Source organism: Bombina bombina, chromosome 5 (assembly GCF_027579735.1).
Source record: "Bombina bombina isolate aBomBom1 chromosome 5, aBomBom1.pri, whole genome shotgun sequence".
Taxonomy (NCBI): domain Eukaryota; kingdom Metazoa; phylum Chordata; class Amphibia; order Anura; family Bombinatoridae; genus Bombina; species Bombina bombina.
In genome coordinates this window covers 27,980,333-28,006,452 of record NC_069503.1, presented here as the reverse complement: position 1 = coordinate 28,006,452, position 26,120 = coordinate 27,980,333, and the positions used below count along the sequence as shown (strand labels likewise).

The following is a 26,120-nucleotide window of genomic DNA, read 5'->3' as shown; positions in this document are numbered from 1 at the left end:
CTGGACTTGTCCCCTGTCTCCCCTCCTTTTTGATCTGGCACTAATGGCACTGGCCATTAAGCTCAGACAAACTTTTCCAGGCATTGCGGTGCACGGCAAGCCTCAACATTTGGCCTTATATGCCGATGATATGATGCTGTTCGTGGAAGATCCTGCTCCGCATATTCCCAAAATTCTCAGCATTATATCCAGGACTTTGGAGCCTTCTCAGGCTACAAGGTCAATGCCGGGAAATCGGAAAATATTGTGGCTGAATAAGCACCCCAATAGTAAGAGGACATACCCCTTTACGGAAGTGGGGAATAAGCTCACATACTTAGGTATCCACCTACATAGGAACCCTCAAAGTATGTATGACTAATCTTCCGAGCCAATGTGCAGCTGTGAGCAGACAACTCCAGCAATGGAGCTCCCTACCCCTATCCATCATGGGAAGAATTAGCCTCATAAAAATGGTCACACTCCCAAGACTACTTTACCCAATGCTAATGTTACCCTTTTTATTACACAGAAGAGATCTGAGATCTTTGAATATGGCGATCAGAAAATTTGTATGGCAGGGAGGCAAACCTAGAATTGCAATAAAATTCTTGCATCACCCATATAACAACGGGGGCCTTGGTCTCCCAAACTTCAAAATGTACAATTGGGCGGCATTGATCAGACTAGTCTTGGACTGGCAACTGGGTACCTCCCATTTCTGTGACCTTGATCTAGAAAATGCGGCGCTGAAACCTTTGGACCTCTCATACCTGCCGTCCTTAAGGGTGAGTGAGACGCCTCCACATATTAAAGCTTCCATTCTTAACAAGGGTCCACTAGCCACCTGGTGTCTGGCCCTTAAGAGACTGGGGCTGCGTAGACCCTCCGCTAAAATACTGCCAATAGTGGCTAACTTAGACTTCCCAGCAGGCACAGATACATTACCTTTTCGTCAATAGAGAGAACGGGGAATACGAACTGTGGGAGACCTGCTCGACCCACTGTCGCGTACAGTTCGAATGTTTAGTGACTTAAGTGCAAGATATAGCATTCCTAATAAACAATTTTATGCTTACCTTCAGGTACGCCATTACACAGACGATATCAAACTAAAAGACCCGAACTTTTGGGACGCCTCGGTGTTTGAGATATCACAGACGTCCTTCAGAGTAGGGAACTTCTCAATCTCTACCATATATAGGACCCTGATGCACAAGTCGGTTACGGATTGTCAGAAGCTGACTGTGGATAAATAAATGGTGAGAGGAATTGGAGATATCACCATTGCAGATATAGGCAGCGCTAAATATGCCTCTAAGTGAGGCACAGGTGAGAATGATTCATTTTGACTACATTACTCCCAACAGATTTTCTAAGTGGAATCCGCATTTGCCAAACAAATGTGGCAAATGTGGAGTTTCGGCACCAGGTGTTCCACATTACTTATTCCTCTGCCCTTTAGTGAGACAATTTTGGGCCAGATTCCAACATTGGCTGAAATGCGCGACAGGCATATCTGTTAATATACAACTAGAGCAAATTTGCTTTTTTAGATGGAAAGTCATCCCCCATAAACATCATGCGCTATTGACAGTGGTAATGCTGATAGCCAGAAACTGCATATTATGCTTGTGGGTAAGCAAGAAGCCACCTACCATAGAACAGTTCAAACGTAAACTTTACAAACAGCTGTTTGTAGAACAATTTGACGTTAAACTTGACACTACACACAGACTAAGACTTTTTCTCATGAAATCGGGAACATTTCTGAAAACACAAAATCCCACAATACAGAGACAAATACTTGGTCTGTTCTCACAGACTGAAGTTCTCCTTACAGCCTCCTTAAGGGGAGAGTGGACAGCATTATATGACAGGGAAGCACAGATGGGGGAGGGTGGAGGAGACTAGATCCTAATCTCACAGATCCTGTAGAAGGAATGAATAAAACACGTAGGGTCGGCGGGGGGAGTGATTTGCGAGGAAGCTAACATTTTTCCTTTTTTTTCCCTTGTGGGAACGTCCACCAGATCCCTGAATGCATTTGAATCATCTATGGGTGAAGCTGGGTATTGTTATAGTTAGTTGTGTTGATGTTGTAAAACTATAAAATGTACAAAGAGTGAAGAGAATGACAGGATTCAGATAGTAATTCAGCTATTTTCAGTGAGGATGATGTACATGAAGATACTGACACGAGTCGCTACTCAGGGCTCGGCTCTTCTTAGTGAGTAATCACTATCACTGTCTCTTGTCACGAATAATCTGTACTTTGTAAATTTTCGAAACTTTGTATCTGTTCTTGATCTCTTTGATAAGATAATCCGCTTCCCAATTGTCTATACCTGGGAAAAGGACCACAGAAATTAGACAGGAGCTGGATTTAGCCCAAGCAAATATCCGAGATACTTCTTTCACAGCCTAAGGACTGAGAGTCCCACCCTGATGATTGACATACGCCACAGTTGTGACGTCTGTCTGAAAAACAATAAACGTCTCTTTCTTCAAAAAGAAGCCAAAACTGAAGAACTCTGAGAAATGCACGGAGTTCCAAAATATCAAATGGTAATCTCGCCTCCTGAGATTTCCAAACCCCTTGTGCTGACAGAGATCCGCAGACAGCCTCCCAACCTAAAAGACTTGCATCTGTAGAGATCATGGTCCAGGTTGAATGAACCGAAGAGACCCGTAGAACTAAATGATGGTGATCTTAACCACTAAATCAAAGATAGTCAAACATTGGGATTCAAAGATATAAAAAGTGATATCCTAGAATCCTTGCACCATTAATTAAGCATAAAAAACTGGAAAGGTCTCCTATGAAAATGAGCAAAGGGAATCAAATCCAATGCTGCAGCCATGAGACCTAAAACTTCCATGCATATAGCAACTGAAGGAAATAATAGAGACTGAAGGTTCCGATAAATGGAACCCAAAAAAATTCTAACTTGTCTGTTAGAGACAAAGACATTGACACAATCTATCTGGAAACCTAAAAAAAGGTGACCCTTGTGTGAGGAATCAAGGAGCTTTGGATAAAAAGATCCTCTAATCATGTCTTGAAGAAACAACAAAGTTGAATCGTATGAGATTCCGCAGAACGAAAAGACTGAGCCAGTACCACGAGACCGTCCAAATAAGGAAACACTGAGAACCTTGAAAAGATTCTTAGAGCTGTCGCTAGACCAGAAGAAAAAGCAACAAATTGGTAATGCTTGTCAAAAAAAGAGAATCTCAGAAAATGAAAATAATCTGAATGAAAACAGAAAATGAAGATATGCATCTATTGTATTTATTGTAAACAAATAATGCCATCACTGACCAAAAAGGCAGAATAAAACATATAAACACCATTCTAAAAGATGGTACACTTATATGACAATTCAAAAAGATTTTCTATCTTTGGAACAATGAAAAGTTTTGAATAAAACATCCAAACCCTGTTCCTAAAATGGAACTGGTATAAATACCCCAGAAAACTGCAGGTCTGAGCAGCGCCTTGAGCCCCAACGGGTGACCAGCCACGCTTCACAAGTACCCAAAACATACAGGTCTGAAACACACCTCAGGAAAGTGTGAGCCTTACTGGAATAGCTGGAATATGATAGAGAAAAAAAAAGACTTCTCACAGACGGTTTTACTCTGAATCCTATTCTGTACCCAAAATCTAAGAAGTTTGGACCGAATTGAACCAAACAAATTTCAAAAAAGTCTTAACCTGCCCCTTACCAGGTAAGCTGGAATAAGAACCGCGCCTACATGCAAATTTGGGGAGCTGACTTTGAACCTTTAAATGGCTTAATTGAATGAAGAAAAACTTCCAATTATAAACATGTTACTTGGGGAAAAATTTAGGATTCCGTTCCTTAGTAAGAACAAAAAACTAATATAAGCTTAAAGTTTAGTCTTAGAACTCAATCTTGAAGCCCATAGTAACAGTTAAAGAATTGAATCCAATTATGAACCAAATAATTGATTACCTTGGAAAAAAGAAATATGGAATTTAGAAATCAAATTAGCATTCCAAGATTGAAATCACAAAGTTCTTCTAGCTAAAATAGCTAAAGACATAGATTAAACCTCATTTGAGAAAATATCAAAAAATGACGACACAAATGAAATTATTAGCATGTTGATCAACTTAACAATGCTAAACAAATCATAATCCGATGCTTGATCTTAAAGTATCCAACCAGAAAGATGAAGCAATTGCAACATCAGCCAAATAAATTACAGGTCTAAGAAAAGTACCTGAAAATAAATAATTTTCCTTAAATAAGATACCACCATCTGAAGGAAAAAAATAAATACTATTTGCTATACGAATAATAGTATGTTTAGCAGGAGTAGAGATAGCCCCATTAACTTGAGGAATATTTCCTCAAAGAATACAATTTAAAAACCTTAAAGAAGGAATAAAAGAAATTCTCAGCCTATTCCATTCCCTAGTATCAGGAACTGGAAAAAAACCTCTGAAGAAACCACAGAAGATTAATAAGCAGAATTTAAATGTTAGCTAGTCTTTAAAATCAAAAGAACTAGTTAGTTCAATATCCAAAATAATCAACACCTTTTCAACAAAGAACAAATGTAATCTATTAAAAAATAAAAAAGTAGATTTGTTAGTGTCAATATCTGATGAAGAAAATTCTGAATGAGAAAAAACACCATCAGAGAAGGATAATTCAGTATGTTGTTGGTCATTTGAAACTTCATCAACTAAAAAAGAAGTTTGAAAAAGACCTAAAAATTTTATTAGAAGGCGGGATGTCAGACAAAGCCTTTAAAATAGAATCAGAAAGGGGGGGCGGAGCCAACTGCCTAAGAGGAAAGACGTGCTCTAACAGAGCTCCTGATGTTTATTTCCTAGAACTATGATTTATTGAAGTCCTAAGCATCTATATCTTTTCCTCAACCTGCCTCAAGAATGGAGGTTTCCTCCAGGTATTTTACTCTTCTATTGCGGGACATGTTGGAGAGAGCTGACAGCCAATTTCTCAGCTTGCGGTCTATTTTTATGGAGCTCCGCAACCAAGATGGCGTCGCTTCCCTACTTTACTCAGACGCCCACGCGGCTGACCAGATTGCAGACCCACAGCTCACTCGATATATCTCTGATCGATCGCAGGAAAGGCAGCCCAGAGGGAGTTTGACCAAAGTTACTGCTAGAGAGGACCCGGAACAATCCTGCACAGCTACAGCGCTTCACACAGCCGCCAACAGTTTTCAACAAGTGGGACTTACCCAGAATAAGGCTGTGCGGTGTCAGAAGCCCTCTCCCCACTCACGTCTGCCTCAACTCAGGTCTCCAGTCATTAAATGTCCCAAAATACAGGGAGAAACAAGAGACTATCGAAACCAATTGGCGGGTGACTCATATCTACCACTTGGAATATTAAAGGAAGCCGTGGCGGGGCGCAAGATGGCGAATCAGACTGCAAGTTATAAGAGGTCAGTGCAAACATGTTCTCCTGGGCAGAGCAGTGCCCTACAGATCTCAGCCATTGAAATGGATTCCAAGCAACAAGAAGGGCACTTTCCACATAAGCTGGAATATAGCCCAGCAAAAATCACAGCGTGGTGGCCCACTAAAGGGAAATTGGCTGTTTACAGAGGTGACTTGATCAATCTGAGTTCCCACAACTATCAATACCATTCACAAAGCTATCTGGATCTGTTTGGCTACCCTACTTCTAACAGTCTCTATATGAGAGAAGGCATCGGTTGAGATATTTGAACCCGCAGGACTGATTTAAGGGCTCAGACAGCTGATAGTGTGACTACCCACAAGTCGTAGGATAAGATTTGAACTGCTTAGGGTATTACTAATACCTGCTTTTCTTATAATAGGACGCTAAGATGGAGATAAGTGGAGTTAAAAGTTTAATATAACTGGTTTGCTATCACATTCTCCTGCAGGGATTAGCTTACTTTCACTAGATTGCAAGATGATGTGAACTGATTTGATTTGCAGAAGCTATACCCTTCTATATTGTTCTTATATTGTACTTCTTTTCCCATATTATTTGTATAAGAATTGTTTTAACATATCTGCAAGTGTTTTTTCCTTTTTTGATATGTATTTATGCACAGTTATACTCTCTATCTATTTGATAAATACAAGAAAATATATACGCATGCAAGCTCTGTAAGTCATAAAAATTATTACAGTACACCATACCTGATACCATATACAGTGCAAAAGCCTGATTTAGCATATCCCACACTTAGACCAGCCCATAGCTATAGCCGAGCTAGGAGGTGAAATGTTAATTTTGGTTACTTTATTGTGCTTTTTCTTTCTGTATTCAAAGTTATGATATATCCTGAAGAATGCCTTACACGACTGCTCTTCTATAACCTAAAATACCAAATACCCTATTATCCTATGGACTGGATGTTGTATTACTATAAATTTTGCTATAGAGATTAGTAGTCAATAGGAGAATCTAACTGTCTATAACCCAGGCATCTAGGTCTGCTGATACTTACTACTTGTTTAAAGTACAAAGTCTAACCCAGTGCCACTTGTTTATACGCACAGAAGTTTAATTAGACTCCATAATAGCACATGGGTAGAGCTTATTATACCAAATGTATGCAGCAAGTAGCGTTACAGGACTGTCTTAACGAATTCACTAATGTATTTATTTGGCTACTTTAGAGCCCCTGTACCTTCACTTCTCAGCAATTTTCGACCAGTTATGTCCTAATTCTTAGGTCCCAATGCTAACTGGTACAAACGCTATATTATATGCCTCTTATTAGGCATAGACAGTTTTGTCTGTAATTTACATGTTTAAATTATTTAGCTTGGGTTTTTGTCCTTTTGTATAGGATAATATTTTCTTTCTTTTTTTCTTGTTTTTTTTTTACATTATAATATATTAGGTATACCTCTCTCTGTTTGTTTACATCAGATAGCATACGATTAATAGTAGGTTTCCTCTACTGATAAATGACACTGATACTTACCATACCCACTAAATGACATTGGTCACAATAGGTATAGATAATTGACAATATTTTGAGTACATATTGCTCAATATCATTTTGACAATTATATCATATGCTCGTAGCTATAGTAAAGTTATTTATGCTGCCTAATATTCTTCTCTAGAGATGTAGTGTTTATATCATTCTCAGAGAAGGTGGCTCTGATCTGTATATATTCCCCTGAGCTGTCTTATCTTTCGAATAGCCGTCTAGCACTTTGCCTCTCAAAAGCTATCAGATTTGTGTTGAGATTTCGGATGTCTAAAATAAGTCAGACAGCAATATTTAAACACTAGATATGAATCTTGGAAGTCACATTCCTGTCAGTTTTATGCCTCAGGCCCAAATCCCAATTAGCTCTCACATGGTAACAGAGTCATAATATTTAAATATGTACGGTATACTAAGGTAAACTACCTACAGAAACTAGTTTAGATAGATTACCTTTAGTCTTGTATCTTTATGTGTAGAATCGCTTGTTTTAACACACAGTATGTTCTATTAACATTAGTTCAACGGATACCATATGATATCTAGTGAGGTTCCTTAATGCGAAAACTGAACTAGAGTTATAGGAACTATATTTCTGATGCCTCCGCCCCCCCCCCTTCTTTTCCCCTTTCTTCCATGCTCCGAGCGGTGCTTACCCGCTGACTTTTTCCCTATTTCCCCCCAGCTATCATTAAGCCCAAAAGCGGCTATTCTCCAGACTAACATATCGATTCTTTTATTACACTTAAAAGGGTCCATGAGTGGCCTTCTAATTAGTCTGACAAAGTAAGATTGAAAAATTATAAAATAGAGGTTGATTAGCCTTGCTCTCCTATATTTGTACGCTGTTTTACAAATGTTCTTGTTCTATATATGTTGACATGTTTACTATTGGCAATATGAGGCGATGTTTGTTTTCTTTTCTTTTGTATGTATTATAAAACCTCAATAAAAAATTATTTAAAAAAAAAAAAAAATAGAATCAGAAAAATATTCTTATAAATTCCTAAGTATATCTTGTACATAAGATGTAAAAAGAATAGCAATATATAAAGCATAAATACTAATGGACTCTGCATGTAAAAGTATATCATGATAACTTATTACAAACCATAGCTAAAGATAAACATTCATAACATTAAAATAAATTAACTTAGCTTTGGTAGGACTGATATCAGTCAAAAGGAATCCCTCAGCATTTTCTGATACAGGAACAGTGTTTGAAATATCTTGCAATATGTAATAGAAAAAAACAACATATAAAGCAAAATTATCAAATTCCTTAAATGACAGTTTCAGGAATGGGAAAAAAAAATGCAAAACAAACAAGCCTCTAGCAACCAGAAGCAACAAAAAAGTGAGACTTAAATAATGTGAAAAAAAGTGGCGCTAAGTATAACGCCCACATTTTTTGGTGCCAAGTATGACCCCCACATTTTTTGGCGCCAAGAATGACGCCCACATTTTTTGGTGCAAAAAAACGTCTGTAACACACATGCATCAAAAAATTACGCAACCACGAACAAACTTTCGGCGTCAACTATGGCGCCGAAAATGACAAAAATTTTGCGCCAAGAATGACGCAATAAATTAAAGCATTTTCTGCCCCCGCGAGCCTAACAGCCCGCAAGGAAAAAAGTCAATTTTAATATTTTTAAGGTAAGAAAAAATATTAATTCATAAGTATTTTCCCAAAAAAATGAAACTGACAGTCTGAAAGAAGGAATACTGAATATCCTGAATCATGGCAAATATAAGTTTAAAACATATATTTAGAACTTTACATATAAAGTGCCCAACCATAGCTTAGAGGGTCATAAATAAAATAAGACTTACTTACCCTAAGACACTCATCAACATATAGTAGATAGCCAAACCAGTACTGAAACGAGAATCAGTAGAGGTAATGGTATATAAGAGTATATCGTCGATCTGTAAAGGGAGGTAGGAGAAAAAATCTCTACGACCGATAACAGAGAACCTATGAAATAGATCCCCTAGAGGAAGACCATTGTATTCAAATAGGCAATACTCTCTTCACATCCCTCTGACATTCACTGCACTCTGAGAGGAAAACCGGGCTTCAGCCTGCTGCGAAGCGCATATCAATGTAGAATCTAGCACAAACTTACTTCACCACCTCCATGGGAGGCAAAGTTTGTAAAACTGAATTGTGGGTGTGGTGAGGGGTGTATTTATAGGCACTTTGAGGTTTGGGAAACTTTGCCCCTCCTGGTAGGAATGTATATCCCATACGTCACTAGCTCATGGACTCTTGCTAATTACATGAAAGAAAATTACTATGAAATTTAAAAGAGCACTAAATTGTTTTCTGATAAATGTAGTTCTGCACCTGTACCATGTGACAGCTATCAGCCAATAACAGACTCCTGTACCATGTGACAGCTATCAGCCAATAACAGACTCATATGTTTATATAATGTGATCTCCTGCATATGCTAAGTAGGGGCCGGAGCCTCAGGTCATTTAAAAGGCTGTGTACAATTTAATAATGAAAATAAATTAAAAACACCAAACAGTTATTTCACATAAAAATAAAGCTAAAGGTGAAATTTCCCATACACTTTATACTATTTTATACACCGGTAAAACAAGTCATTAGAAACACATTAAAGGGACAGCAAAGTCACAATTACACTTTTATGATCTTTCCAATTTCCTTCTATAATCAAATCTGCTTTATTCCCTTGGGGACCTTTGTGACAAAGCAAATAATGCACTATGGTGCGCTAGCTGCTGATTAGTGGCACATACAAGCCTCTTGTCATTGGCTCACCATATGTGCTCAGCTAGCTCCCAGTAGTGCATTGCAGCTGCTTCAATAAAGGATACCTAGAGAATGAAGAAAATATCATAATAGAAGTCAGTTGGAAAATTGTTGAAAAATTATATGTTCTATTTAAATGATGAAAAACATTTGAGGTTTCTTGTTATTTTAAGGGGAAAACAAATTTACAGGACACTGTCCCTTTAAGTCTGTGATCATGTGACATAAACAGCAGCAGCTGAAGGTGCAGAATACACTTACTAAGGTCTTTACTAACAACAAGAATCCGTCACAGATCAGTGGGATAAACGTTCTGATGATAAACAGGTGCAGCTAATAGAAATAAGAAATGTATTATAAAATAACCTCATTAGAAATAAAATAATATGCAGATCACAAGATATTTATCATTAGATCAGTGATGAGACTGATACAACAGGGCCATAAGCTGAGTGATATTTATTACTGGAGCAAATAGCAGCTTCAGACTAATATTAAATGAAAATGGTTTATCTGGGCTCTACAGTTAATTATAAACCTATAGGGAAATAAAGGATTCTGGTTGGCTCATAATTAAGAATCTATTGCTCATTGAATAACAGGAACAACCCCACAACAGTATTATTGGACACAACTCCTCAAAATTTCAAAATATTGTTTGGTTCTGCTACAAACATTCATTTTACAAACTGCTTTAAATCATTATGTATTAAATTGGGCTTTTTAAATGAAAGAACTTAAAGGGCCACTAAACCCAAAATCTTTCTTTCATGATTCAGGTAGAGAATACAAATTTAAAACAACATTACAATTTACTTCTATTATTTATTTTGCTTCATTTTTTTAGATATCCTTAGTTGAAGAAAAAGCAATGCACATGGGTGAGCCAATCACACAAGGCTTCTATGGGCAGCAACCAATCAGCAGCTACTGAGCATATCTAGATATGCTTTTCAGCAAAGAATAGCAAGAGAATAAAAAAATTAGATAATAGAAGTAAATTAGAAATATGTTTAAAATTGCATTCTCTTTCTAAATCATGAAAGAAAAAATGTGGGTTTCATGTCCCTTTAATGTTAAATTCATTAACACAGCATGAAAAATATAGAAAACAAATTAAAAGTACAGTTGAGTTTTTTTTTTATAAACTCTGTTTCTTATAGGAAGTGAAATATTTAATCTTTATCATAATAAAATACAGAACAATATTTTCTCATCATTATATAAAACACAACAGTGTGAGGCTGCTAATAAAGATTTATGTCAGGGTTTGCATATTACCGTTTAGCAGAAGCTCTGTTTTTATTACAAAAATAACTCTTTAAACCAAGAAATGTGAAAAGAGAATTTAAAGATGCATTATCATGATGTGGTTGAGCATCGGTTATTCTTGAACAATCACTGAGATTTCATACCATATGAAGCATGTCAGACCCCAATGTGTTATAGAATAAAAGTATACAGTTTCTTATAAAGTACTTAGAACCTGGGTGGATAGTATTAGACTATTTATGCACCGTAGTCTGGTAACACAGAGAATACATAGGGGTGAAGTGATTATATCATACGTGTTCTTGAGACTATATAAAATGAAATGAGTCGGGATTTTAAACAACAGCAAGACTCTGTTGTCTATCAAATAATATCTCACCAGCAAGGTTTATAAGATAGAAAAAAAGATAATTATCTATCCTGGTCAATAGATGGATTCCTGCACACCTTTAATAAACTTCCCAAAGGTTTATAGAACTACATACCAATTTAAGGTGGCGCAAAAACTTGCCGATTCCTCTTTCAGAATAAAACAAACAAACAAAATAACATAATTTATGTAAGAACTTACCCGATAAATTCATTTCTTTCATATTGGCAAGAGTCCATGAGCTAGTGACATATGGGATATACAATCCTATCAGGAGGGGCAAAGTTTCCCAAACCTCAAAATGCCTATAAATACACCCCTCACCACACCCACAGTTCAGTTTAACGAATAGCCAAGCAGTGGGGTGATAAAGAAAGGAGTAGAAAGCATCAAAAAAGGAAATTTGGAAATAATTGTGCTTTATACAAAAAATCATAACCACCATAAAAAGGGTGGGCCTCATGGACTCTTGCCAATATGAAAGGAATTAATTTATCAGGTAAGTTCTTACATAAATTATGTTTTCTTTCATGTAATTGGCAAGAGTTTATGAGCTAGTGACATATGGGATATCAATACCCAAGATGTGGATCTTCCACTCAAGAGTCACTAGAGAGGGAGGGAATTAAAATAAAAACAGCCATATTCCGCTGAAAAAAATAATCCACAACCCAAAAAAATAAGTTTATTTTCACTTTGAAAGAAAAAAACTTTAAAACAAAAGCAGAAGAATCAAACTGAAACAGCTGCCTGAAGAACTTTTCTACCAAAAACTGCTTCCGAAGAAGCAAATACATCAAAACGGTAGAATTTAGTAAATGTATGTAAAGAGGACCAAGTTGCCGCTTTGCAAATCTGATCAACTGAAGCTTCATTCTTAAAAGACCACGAAGTGGAGACTGATCTAGTAGAATGAGCTGTAATTCTCTGAGGCGGGGCCTGATCCGACTCCAAATAAGCTTGATGAATTAAAAGTTTCAACCAAGAAGCCAAGGAAATAGCAGAAGCCTTCTGACCTTTCCTAGGACCAGAAAATAAAACAAATAGACTGGAAGTCTTCCTGAAATTTTTAGTAGCTTCCACATAATATTTCAAAGCTCTTACAACATCCAAAGAATGTAAGGATCTCTCCAAATAATTCTTAGGATTAGGACATAAGGAAGGAACAATAATTTCTCTACTAATGTTGGTAGAATTCACAACTTTAGGTGAAAATTGAAAAGAAGTCCGCAAAACTGCCTTATCCTGATGAAAAATCAGAAAAGGAGACGACTCACAAGAAAGAGCAGATAACTCAGAAACTCTTCTAGCAGACGAGATGGCCAAAAGAAACAACACTTTCCAAGAAAGTAGTTTAATGTCCAAAGAATGCATAGGTTCAAATGGAGGAGCCTGTAAAGCCTTCAGAACCAAATTAAGACTCCAAGGAGGAGAAATTGACTTAATGACAGGCTTAATACGAAATAAAGCCTGTACAAAACAGTGTATATCAGGAAGTATAGCAATCTTTGTGTGAAATAAAACAGAAAGAGCGGAGATTTGTCCTTTCAAGGAACTTGCAGACAAACCCTTATCCAAACCATCCTGAAGAAACTGTAAAATTCTAGGAATTCTAAAAGAATGCCAGGAGAATTTATGAGAAGAACGCCATGAAATGTAAGTCTTCCAAACTCTATAATAAATCTTTCTAGAAACAGATTTACGAGCTTGTAACATAGTATTAATCACTGAGTCAAAGAAACCTCTATGACTTAGAACTAAGCGTTCAATTTCCATACCTTCAAATTTAATGATTTGAGATCCTGATGGAAAAACGGACCTTGAGATAGTAGGTCCAGCCGTAACGGAAGTGGCCAAGGCGGGCAACTGGACATCTGAACCAGATCCGCATACCAAAACCTGTGTGGCCATGCTGGAGCCACCAGCAACATAAAAGACTGTTCCATGATGATTTTGGAGATCACTCTTGGAAGAAGAACTAGAGGCGGGAAGATGTAAGCAGGACGATAACACCAAGGAAGTGTCAACGCATCCACTGCTTCCGCCTGAACATTCCTGGACCTGGATAGATATCTGGGAAGTTTCTTGTTTAGATGAGAGGCCATGAGATCTATCTCTGGAAGACCCCACATCTGAACAATCTGAGAAAACACATCTGGATGGAGAGACCACTCCCCTGGATGTAAAGTCTGGCGGCTGAGATAATCCGCCTCCCAATTGTCTACACCTGGGATATGCACTGCAGAGATTAGACAGGAGCTGGATTCCGCCCAAGCAAGTATCCGAGATACTTCTTTCATAGCTTGGGGACTGCGAGTCCCACCCTGATGATTGACATAAGCCACAGTTGTGATATTGTCTGTCTGAAAACAAATGAACGGTTCTCTCTTTAGCAGAGGCCATAACTGAAGAGCCCTGAAAATTGCACGGAGTTCTAAAAACATCATTTATGTAAGAACTTACCTGATAAATTCATTTCTTTCATATTAGCAAGAGTCCATACATTCCTACCAGGAGGGGCAAAGTTTCCCAAACCTCAAAATGACTATAAATACACCCCTCACCACACCCACAAATCAGTTTAACGAATAGCCAAGAAGTGGGGTGATAAGAAAAAAGTGAGAAAGCATAAAAAATAAGGAATTGGAATAATTGTGCTTTATACAAAAGAATCATAACCACCACAAAAAAGGGTGGGCCTCATGGACTCTTGCTAATATGAAAGAAATGAATTTATCAGGTAAGTTCTTACATAAATTATGTTTTCTTTCATGTAATTAGCAAGAGTCCATGGGCTAGTGACGTATAGGATAATGAATACCCAAGATGTGGATCTTCCACGCAAGAGTCACTAGAGAGGGAGGGATAAAATAAAGACAGCCAATTCCGCTGAAAAATAATCCACACCCAAAACAAAGTTTAAATCTTATAATGAAAAAAACTGAAATTATAAGCAGAAGAATCAAACTGAAACAGCTGCCTGAAGTACTTTTCTACCAAAGACTGCTTCAGAGGAAGAAAACACATCAAAATGGTAGAATTTAGTAAAAGAATGCAAAGAAGACCAAGTTGCTGCTTTGCAAATCTGATCAACTGAAGCTTCATTCCGAAATGCCCAGGAAGTAGAGACTGACCTAGTAGAATGAGCTGTAATCCTTTGAGGCGGAGTTCTACCCGACTCAACATAAGCATGATGAATCAAAGACTTTAACCAAGATGCCAAAGAAATGGCAGAAGCCTTCTGACCTTTCCTAGAACCAGAAAAGATAACAAATAGACTAGAAGTCTTCCGGAAATCTTTAGTAGCTTCAACATAGTATTTCAAAGCTCTAACTACATCCAAAGAATGTAACGATCTTTCCTTAGAGTTCTTAGGATTAGGACACAATGAAGGAACCACAATTTCTCTACTAATGTTGATAGAATTCACAACCTTAGGTAAAAATTTAAATGAAGTTTGCAACACCGCCTTTTCTGATGAAAAATCAGAAAAGGAGACTCACAAGAAAGAGCAGATAATTCAGAAACTCTTCTGGCAGAAGAGATGGCCAAAAGAAATAAAACTTTCCAAGAAAGTAATTTAATATCCAGCGAATGCATAGGTTCAAACGGAGGAGCTTGAAGAGCCCTCAGAACCAAATTCAAACTCCAAGGAGGAGAAATTGACTTAATGACAGGTTTTATATGCACCAAAGCCTGTACAAAACAATGAATATCAGGAAGATTAGCAATCTTTCTGTGAAAAAGAACAGAAAGAGCAAAGATTTGTCCTTTCAAAGAACTTGCAGACAAACCTTTATCCAAACCATCCTGAAGAAACTGTAAAATTCTAGGAATTCTAAAAGAATGCCAAGAAAAATGATGAGAAGAACACCAAGAAATGTAAGTCTTCCAGACTCGATAATATATATTCCTAGATACAGACTTACGAGCCTGTAACATAGTATTAATTACGGAGTCAGAGAAACCTCTATGACTGAGAATCAAGAGTTCAATCTCCATACCTTCAAATTTAAGGATTTGAGATCCTGATGGAAAAAAGGACCTTGAGATAGAAGGTCTGGTCTTAACGGAAGAGACCACGGTTGGCAAGTGGCCATCCGGACAAGATCCGCATACCAAAACCTGTGAGGCCATGCTGGAGCCACCAGCAGAACAAACAAGCATTCCTTTAGAATCTTTGAAATCACTCTTGGAAGAAGAACTAGAGGCGGAAAGATATAAGCAGGATGATACTTCCAAGGAAGCGACAATGCATCCACTGCCTCCGCCTGAGGATCCCTGGATCTGGACAGATACCTGGGAAGCTTCTTGTTTAGATCAGATCTATTTCTGGAAGTCCCCACATTTGAACAATCTGAAGAAATACCTCTGGGTGAAGAGACCACTCGCCCGGATGTAATGTCTGGCGACTGAGATAATCTGCTTCCCAATTGTCTATACCCGGGATATGAACAGAAATTAGACAGGAGCTGGATTCCACCCATACAAGAATTCGAGATACTTCTTTCATAGCCAGAGGACTGTGAGTCCCTCCTTGATGATTGACATATGCCATGGTTGTGACATTGTCCTTTTGAAAACAAATGAACGACTCTCTCTTTAGAAGAGGCCACGACTGAAGAGCTCTGAAAATCGCACGAAGTTCCAAAATGTTGATTGGTAATCTCGCCTCCTGAGATTCCCAGACCCCTTGTGCTGTCAGAGACCCCCATACTGCTCCCCAACCGGTCAGACTTGCATCTGTTGAGATCACAGTCCAGGTTGGAAGAACAAAAGAAGCCCCCTGAACTAAACGATGGTGGTCTGTCCACCACGTCAGAGAGTGTCATACAATCGGTTTTAAAGATATTAATTGTGATATCTTTGTATAATCCCTGCACCACTGGTTCAGCATACAGAGCTGAAGAGGTCGCATGTGAAAACGAGCAAAGGGGATTGCGTCCGATGCAGCAGTCATAAGACCTAGAATTTCCATGCATAAGGCTACCGAAGGGAATGATTGAGACTGAAGGTTTCGACAAGCTGAAACCAATTTAGACGTCTCTTGTCTGTTAAAGACAGATTCATGGACACTGAATCTATCTGAAAACCTAAAAAGGTTACCCTTGTCTGAGGAATTAATGAACTCTTTGGTAAATTGATCCTCCAACCATGTTCTCGAAGAAACGACACAAGTTGATTCTGCTAAATGTGAAGACTGAGCAAGTACCAAGATATCGTCCAAATATGGAAATACCACAATACCCTGTTCTCTGATTACAGATAGAAGGGCACCGAGAACCTTTGTAAAAATTCTTGGAGCTGTTGCTAGGCCAAACGGCAGAGCCACAAACTGGTAATGCTTGTCTAGGAAAGAGAATCTCAGAAACTGATAGTGATCTGGATGAATCGGAATATGCAGATATGCATCTTGTAAATCTATTGTGGACATATAATGCCCTTGCTGAACAAAAGGCAGAATAGTCCTTATAGTTACCATTTTGAATGTTGGTATCCTTACATAACGATTCAATATTTTTAAATCCAGAACTGGTCTGAAGGAATTCTCCTTCTTTGGTACAATGAAGAGATGAGTAAAAACCCATCCCCTGTTCCAGAACTGGAACTGGTACAATTACTCCAGCCAACTCTAGATCTGAAACACATTTCAGAAATGCTTGAGCCTTTACTAGATTCATTGGGACACGGGAAAGAAAAAATCTTCTTGCAGGAGGCCTTATCTTGAAGCCTATTCTGTACCCTTGAGAAATAATGTTCTGAATCCAAAGATTGTGAATCGAATTGATCCAAATTTCTTTGAAAAAACGTAATCTGCCCCCTACCAGCTGAGCTGGAATGAGGGCCGCACCTTCATGTGGACTTGGGAGCTGGCTTAGGCTTTCTAAAAGGCTTGGATTTATTCCAGACTGGAGATGGTTTCCAAACTGAGACCGTTCCTGTAGGGGAAGGATCAGGCTTTTGTTCCTTATTGTGACGAAAGGAACGAAAACGATTAGCAGACCTAAATTTACCTTTAGATTTTTTATCCTGTGGTAAAAAGTTCCTTTCCCACCAGTAACAGTTGAAATAATAGAATCCAACTGTGAACCAAACAATTTATTACCCTGGAAAGAAAGGGAAAGCAAAGTTGACTTAGAAGACATATCAGCATTCCAAGTTTTAAGCCATAAAGCTCTTCTAGCTAAAATAGCTAAAGACATATACCTGACATAAACCCTAATGATATCAAAGATGGCATCACAAATAAAATTATTAGCATGTTGAAGAAGATTAACAATGCTATGAGTATCATGATCTGTTATTTGTTGTGCTAAGGCTTCTAACAAGAAAGTTGAAGCTGCAGCAACATCCGCCAAAGATATAGCAGGTCTAAGAAGATTACCTGAACATAAGTAAGCTTTTTCTTAGCAAGGATTCAATTTTCCTATCTAAAGGATCCTTAAAGGAAGTACTATCTGCCGTAGGAATAGTAGTACATTTAGCAAGAGTAGAGATAGCCCCATTTTGTCCCAAAACTCTAATCTGTCAGATGGCACAGGATATAATTGTTTAAACCGTTTAGAAGGAGAAAACAAATTACCCAGATTATTCCATTCCCTGGAGATTACTTCAGAAATAGAATCAGGGACAGGAAAAACCCCTGGAATAACTGCAGGAGATTTAAAAACCGTATTCAAACGTTTAGATTTAGTAACAAGAGGACTAGAATCCTCTATTTCTAATGCAATTAAGACTTCTTTAAGTAAAGAACGAATAAATTCCATTTTAAATAAATATGAAGATTTATCAGCATCAATTTCTGAAACAGAATCCTCTGAACCAGAGAGATTCTCCTCAGTTTCAGAATCAGAATGATTATGTTCATTTAAAAATTCATCTGAAAAATGAGGAGTTTTAAAAAACTTTTTATGCTTACTAGAAGGAGGAATAACAGACATAGCCTTCTTAATAGATTTAGAAACAAAATCTCGTATGTTAACAGGAACACCCTGAATATTAGATGTTGATGGAACAGCAACAGGTAATGGAACATTACTAAAGGAAATATTTTCTGCATTAACAAGTTTGTCATGACATTCATCACAAACAACAGCCGGAGAAACAGTTACCACAAGCTTACAGCAAATACACTTAACTTTGGTAGATCCAGCATCAGGCAGTGATTTTCCAGAAGTGGCTTCTGATTCAGGGTCAATCTGAGACATCTTGCAATATGTAATAGAAAAAACAACATATAAAGCAAAATTGATCAAATTCCTTAAATGACAGTTTCAGGAATGGGAAAAAATGCCAATGAACAAGTTTCTAGCAACCAGAAGCAATAAACAATGAGATTTAAATATTGTGGGACAACAATGACGCTCAAATTTTTAGCGCCAAAAAAAACGCCCACATTATTTGGCGCCTAAATGCTTTTGGTGCCAAAAATGACGCCACATCCGGTAACGCCGACATTTTTGGCGCAAAAACGTCAAAAAATTACGCAACTTCCGGTGACACGTATGACGCCGGAAATGACAAAAAAAATTTTGCGCCAAGAAAGTCCGCGCCAAGAATGACGCAATAAAATGAAGCATTTTCAGCCCCCGCGAGCCTAACAGCCCACAGGAAAAAAATTCAAATTTTTAAGGTAAGAAAAAATGATTATTCATATGCATTATCCCAAATATGAAACTGACTGTCTGAAATAAGGAACGTTAATCATCCTGAATCAAGGAAAATAAATGTTTAAACACATATATTTAGAACTTTATATAAAAGTGCCCAACCATAGCTTAGAGTGTCACAAAATAAGACTTACTTACCCCAGGACACTCTTCTACATGTAGTAGAAAGCCAAACCAGTACTGAAACGAGAATCAGTAGAGGTAATGGTATATATAAGAGTATATCGTCGATATGAAAAGGGAGATAAGAGATGAATCTCTACGACCGATAACAGAGAACCTATGAAATAGACCCCGTAGAAGGAGATCATTGAATTCAAATAGGCAATACTCTCTTCACATCCCTCTGACATTCACTGCACACTGAGAGGAAAACCGGGCTCCAGCCTGCTGCGAAGCGCATATCAACGTAGAATCTAGCACAAACTTACTTCACCACCTCCATGGGAGGCAAAGTTTGTAAAACTGATTTGTGGGTGTGGTGAGGGGTGTATTTATAGGCATTTTGAGGTTTGGGAAACTTTGCCCCTCCTGGTAGGAATGTATATCCCATACGTCACTAGCTCATGGACTCTTGCTAATTACATGAAAGAAATATTTATTGGTAATCTCGCCTCTTGAGATTTCCAAACCCCTTGTGCTGTCAAAGATCCCCAAACAGCTCCCCAACCTGAAAGACTCGCATCTGTTGAGATCACAGTCCAGGTTGGCTGAACAAAAGAAGCCCCTTGAACCAAACGATGGTGATCTATCCATTATGTCAGAGAGTGTCGTACATTGGGATTCAAGGATATTAATTGTGATATCTTTGTATAATCCATGCACCATTGATTCAGCATACAAAGCTGTAGAGGTCTCATGTGAAAACGAGCAAAGGGATCGCGTCCGATGCTGCAGTCATGAGACCTAAAACTTCCATGCACATAGCCACTGAAGGGAATGACTGAGACTGAAGGTGCCGGCATGCTGCGACCAATTTTAAACGTCTCTTGTCTGTTAGAGACAGAGTCATGGACACTGAATCTATCTGGAAGCCTAAAAAGGTGACCCTTGTCTGAGGAATAAAGAAACTTTTTGGTAAATTGATCCTCCAACCATGTTTCCGAAGAAACAACACTAGTTGATTCGTGTGAGATTCTGCAGAAGGTAAAGACTGAGCTAGTACCAAGATATCGTCCAAATAAGTAAACACTGCAATACCCTGTTCTCTGATTACAGATAGTAGGGCACCCAGAACCTTTGAAAAGATTCTTGGAGCTGTTGCTAGGCCAAATGGAAGAGCAACAAATTGGTAATGCTTGTCTAGAAAAGAGAATCTCAGAAACTGATAGTGTTCTGGATGAATCGGAATATGAAGGTATGCATCCTGCAAGTCTATTGTGGACATATAATGTCCTCGCTGAACAAAAGGCAGAATAGTCCTTATAGTCATCATCTTGAAAGTTGGTACTCTTACATAACGATTTAAAATTTTTAGATCCAGAACTGGTCTGAATAAATTTTCTTTCTTTGGTACAATGAATAGGTTTGAATAAAACCCCAAACCATGTTCCTGAGGAGGAACTGGCATGATTACCCCTGAAGACTCCAGGTCTGAAATACACTTCAGAAAAGCCTGAGCTTTTACTGCATTTACAGGGATGCGTGAGAGAAAAAATCGTCTCACAGGAGGTCTTACTCTGAATCCTATTCGATACCCTTGAGAGACAATGCTCTGAATCCAATGATTTTGGACAGATTTTATCCAAAAATCCTTGAAAAACCTTAATCTGCCCCCTACCAGCTGAGCTGGAATGAGGGCCGCACCTTCATGCGGACTTAGGGGCTGACTTTGGTTTCCTAAATGGCTTGGATTTATTCCAATTTGAGGAAGGCTTCCAATTGGAAGCGGATTCCTTGGGGGGAGGATTGAATTTTTGTTCCTTATTCTGACGAAAGGAACAAAAACGGTTAGAAGCCTTAGATTTACCCTTAGGTTTTTTATCCTGAGGCAAAAAAACTCATTTTCCCCCAGTGATAGTTGAAATAATAGAATCCAACTGAGAACCAAATAAATTATTACCTTGGAAAGAAAGAGATTTAGATGTCATATCAGCATTCCAAGACTTAAGCCACAAAGCTCTTCTAGCTAATACAGCTAAAGACATGGATCTAACATCAATTTTGATAATATCAAAAATAGCATCACAAATAAAATGATTAGCATGTTGCAGTAAGCGAATAATGCTAGATATGTCAGAATCCAATTCATGTTGCGCTAATTTTTCCAACCAGAAAGTTGATGCAGCCGCAACATCAGCCAAAGAAATAGCAGGTCTGAGAAGATGACCTGAATATAAATAGGCCTTCCTTAGATAAGATTCAAGGTTCCTATCTAAAGGATCCTTAAAGGAAGTGCTATCCTCCATAGGAATAGTGGTACGTTTAGCAAGAGTAGAAATAGTCCCAATCAACTTTGGAGATTTTTTCCCCAAAACTCTATAGATTTTGCTGGTAAAGGATACAATTTTTTAAACCTTGAAGAAGGAATAAAAGAAGTACCTGGCTTATTCCATTCCCAGGAAATTATATCAGAAATACCCTCAGGAATGGGAAAAACCCCTGGAGAAACCACAGGTTTAAAAACAGCATTTAAACGTTTATCAGACTGAACGTCAATAGGATTGGTTACCTCAATATCCAAAGTAATTAACACTTCTTTTAAAAAAGAATGCATATACTCTATTTTAAATAAATAAGTAGATTTGTCAGTGTCAATGTCTGAGGAAGGATCTTCTGAATCAGATAGATCCTCATCAGAAGAGGATAAAACAGAATTTATGTTTACCTGATAAATTTCTTTCTCCAACGGTGTGTCCGGTCCATGGCTTCATCCTTACTTGTGGGATATTCTCTTCCCCTACAGGAAATGGCAAAGAGAGCACCCAGCAAGAGCTGTCCATATAGCTCCCCCTCTGGCTCCGCCCCCCAGTCATTCGACTGACGGTTAGGAGAAAAAGGAGAAACTATAGGGTGCCGTGGTGATTGTAGTGTATAAAGAAAGAAATTTTTCAAACCTGATTAAAAACCAGGGCGGGCCGTGGACCGGACACACCGTTGGAGAAAGAAATTTATCAGGTAAACATAAATTCTGTTTTCTCCAACATTGGTGTGTCCGGTCCACGGCTTCATCCTTACTTGTGGGAACCAATACCAAAGCTTTAGGACACGGATGAAGGGAGGGAGCAAACCAGGTTACCTAAACGGAAGGCACCATGGCTTGCAAAACCTTTCTCCCAAAAATAGCCTCCGAAGAAGCATAAGTATCGAATTTGTAAAATTTGGCAAAAGTATGCAGAGACGACCAAGTCGCTGCCTTACAGATCTGATCAACAGAAGCCTCGTTCTTGAAAGCCCATGTGGAAGCCACAGCTCTAGTAGAATGAGCTGTAACTCGTTCAGGATGCTGTCGTCCGGCACTCTCATAAGCCAATCGGATGATGCTTTTCAGCCAAAAAGAAAGAGAGGTAGCAGTAGCTTTCTGCCCTCTCCTTTTACCAGAATACACAACAAACAAAGATGATGTCTGTCTGAAATCCTTTGTTGCTTCTAAATAGAACTTTAAAGCACGGACCACATCTAGATTGTGTAACAAGCGTTCCTTCTTTGAAAAATTCGGACACAGAGAAGGAACAACAATTTCCTGGTTAATATTCCTGTTGGAAATGACCTTTGGAAGAAAACCAGGCTTGGTACGTAAAACTACCTTATCTGTATGGAATACCAGATAGGGAGAAGTACACTGCAAAGCAGATAATTCAGAAACTCTTCTAGCAGAAGAAATAGCAACCAAAAACAGAACTTTCCAAGATAGTAACTTAATATCTATGGAATGCATGGGTTCAAACGGAACCCCCTGAAGAACAGAAAGAACTAAATTTAGACTCCAAGGAGGAGTCATGGGTCTGTAAACAGGCTTGATTCTAACTAACGCCTGTACATCTGGCACTGCTGCTAGACGTTTGTGTAACAAAACAGACAGAGCAGATATCTGTCCTTTTAAGGAACTAGCTGATAAACCTTTATCCAGACCTTCTTGGAGAAAGGAAAGTATCCTAGGGATTTTAATTTTACTCCAAGGGAATCCCATGGATTCACACCAACGGATATATTTTTGCCATATCTTATGGTAAATCTTCCTAGTTACAGGTTTTGTGGCTTGAACCAGAGTATCTATGACTGTATCTGAAAACCCACACTTAGATAGAATCAAGCGTTCAATTTCCAAGCAGTCAGCTGGAGAGAGACTAGGTTTGGATGTTCGAACGGACCTTGTAGCTTCCATGGTGGAGCCGATGACATATTCACCAGGTCTGCATACCAAGTCCTGCGTAGCCACGCAGGGGCTATTAGAATCACCGAGGCCTGCTCCTGTTTGATCCTGGCTACAAGCCTGGAAAGGAGAGGGAACGGTGGAAATACATAAGCTAGGTTGAACGACCAAGGCGCCACTAATGCATCCACCAATGTCGCCTTGGGATCCCTGGATCTGGACCCGTATCGAATAACCTTTGCGTTCTGGCGAGACGCCATCAGATCCATATCTGGAATGCCCCATAGTTGAGTTAACTGGGCAAAAACCTCCGGGTGGAGTTCCCACTCCCCCGGATGAAAAGTCTGACGACTCAAATAATCCGCCTCCCAGTTGTCCACGCCTGGGATGTGAATTGCAGATAGGTGGCAGGAGTGATCCTCCGCCCATTTGATGATCTTGGATACCTCTCTCATCGCTAAGGAACTCTTTGTTCCCCCCTGATGATTGATGTACGCTACAGTCGTCATGTTGTCCGACTGGAACCTTATGAATTTGGCCTTTGCTAGGTGAGGCCACGCCAGGAGCACATTGAATATCGCTCTCAGTTCTAAAATGTTTATCGGAAGAAGAGACTCTTCTCGAGACCATAGACCTTGAGCTTTCAGAGAGTCCCAGACCGCACCCCAGCCTAAGAGACTGGCGTCGGTCGTGACAATGACCCATTCTGGTCTGCGGAAACTCATTCCCTGAGACAGGTGATCGTGAGACAAACACAAGCGGAGAGAATCCCTGGTTACCTGGTCTACTTGAATCTGGGGAGACAAGTCTGCATATTCCCCATTCCACTGATTGAGCATGCACAGTTGTAATGGTCTTATATGAATTCGAGCAAAAGGAACTATGTCCATTGCTGCAACCATCAATCCTACTACTTCCATGCACTGAGCTATGGAAGGCTGAAGAATAGAGTGAAGAACTTGACAAGCGTTTAGAAGCTTTGACTTTCTGACCTCTGTCAGGAAGATCTTCATTTCTAAAGAATCTATTATTGTTCCCAAAAAGGGAACTCTTGTTGACGGAGACAGGGAACTCTTTTCTACGTTCACCTTCCACCCGTGAGATCTGAGAAAGGCTAGAACAATGTCTGTATGAGCCTTTGCTTTGGAAAGAGACAACACTTGGATTAGAATGTCGTCTAGGTAAGGTGCTACAGCAATGCCCCTCGGTCGTAGAACCGCTAGAAGGGACCCTAGCACCTTTGTGAAGATTCTGGGAGCAGTGGCTAAACCGAACGGAAGAGCCACGAACTGGTAATGTTTGTCCATGAAGGCGAACCTCAGGAACTGATGATGATCTTTGTGGATAGGAATATGCAGGTACGCATCCTTTAAATCCACGGTAGTCATATATTGACCCTCCTGGATTGTTGGTAAAATTGTCCGAATGGTTTCCATTTTGAACGATGGAACTCTGAGGAATTTGTTTAGAATTTTTAGATCCAGAATTGGCCTGAAAGTTCCCTCTTTTTTGGGAACTACAAACAGGTTTGAGTAAAAACCCAGACCTTGTTCCGCTGTTGGAACTGGGTTTATCACTCCCATTTTTAATAAGTCTCCTACGCAATGTAAGAATGCCTGTCTCTTTATCTGGTCTGAAGATAAGCGAGACATGTGGAACCTTCCCCTTGGAGGAAGTTCCTTGAACTCTAGAAGATACCCCTGAGAGACTATTTCTAGTGCCCAGGGATCCTGAACATCTCTTGCCCAAGCCTGAGCGAAGAGAGAAAGTCTGCCCCCTACTAGATCCGGTCCCGGATCGGGGGCTACCCCTTCATGCTGTCTTGGTAGCAGCAGCAGGCTTGTTCCAGCCTTGCAATGGTTTCCATGCTGGCTTAGGCTGGGAAGAGTTGCCTTCTTGTCTGGAGGCCGCAGAGTTAGGATTCGGTCCGTTCCTGAAGTTGCGAAAGGACCGAAAATTAGATTTATTCTAAGCCTTGAAAGGCCTATCCTGTGGGAGGGCATGTCCCTTTCCACCAGTAATGTCTGAAATAATCTCTTTCAATTCCGGCCCGAAAAGAGTCTTACCCTTGAAAGAAATATTAAAGGGACAGTATACACTCATTTTCATATAACTGCATGTAATAGACACTACTATAAAGAATAAGATGCACAGATACTGATATAAAAATCCAGTATAAAACAGTTCAAAAACTTACTTAGAAGCTGTCAGTTTAGCTCTATTGAAAAGGTAGTTGGAATGCCCACTGTAAGTGGGAAATAAGACCCCCCCCCTCCCCCCCCCCTTCTTTTGCATATGAAAAGACCCTTTACACAAACAGGAGCAAGCTGGAGTAGGTAGTCGAGCGTATTCACATAAAACTTTGGGGCTTGGTTAGGAGTCTGAAAATCAGAGCGATGTTATTTAAAAATAAGCAAAACTATACATTAATTAAAAAAAAAAACTTTATGGGCTATATAAATAGATTATCTACAAAACATTTATGCAAAGAAAAAATGAGTGTATAATGTCCCTTTAAGTAATTTATTCTTGGACGACACATCCGCCGACCAGGATTTTAGCCAAAGCGCTCTGCGCGCCACTATTGCAAACCCTGAATTTTTCGCAGCTAACTTAGCCAATTGGAAAGCGGCATCCAAAATAAAAGAATTAGCCAACTTTAGTGCGTGAATTCTGTCCATGACTTCATCATATGGAGTCTCTTTTTGGAGCGAATTTTCTAGTTCCTCGAACCAAAAA

At 39.0% G+C, this 26,120-nt stretch overlaps 1 protein-coding gene across 1 annotated transcript in view; it reads right to left on the bottom strand.

Annotated features, from left to right (window-relative positions):
* LOC128659737 (oocyte zinc finger protein XlCOF6-like) overlaps nucleotides 1–26,120 on the bottom strand; it is a 149,513-nt gene that overhangs the window by 46,889 nt on the left and 76,504 nt on the right. Inside the window, exon 2 of the mRNA XM_053713317.1 lies at nucleotides 10,019–10,090. The gene's annotated coding sequence lies outside the window, so the exon portion shown is untranslated. The remainder of the gene's footprint in view (nucleotides 1–10,018; nucleotides 10,091–26,120) is intronic.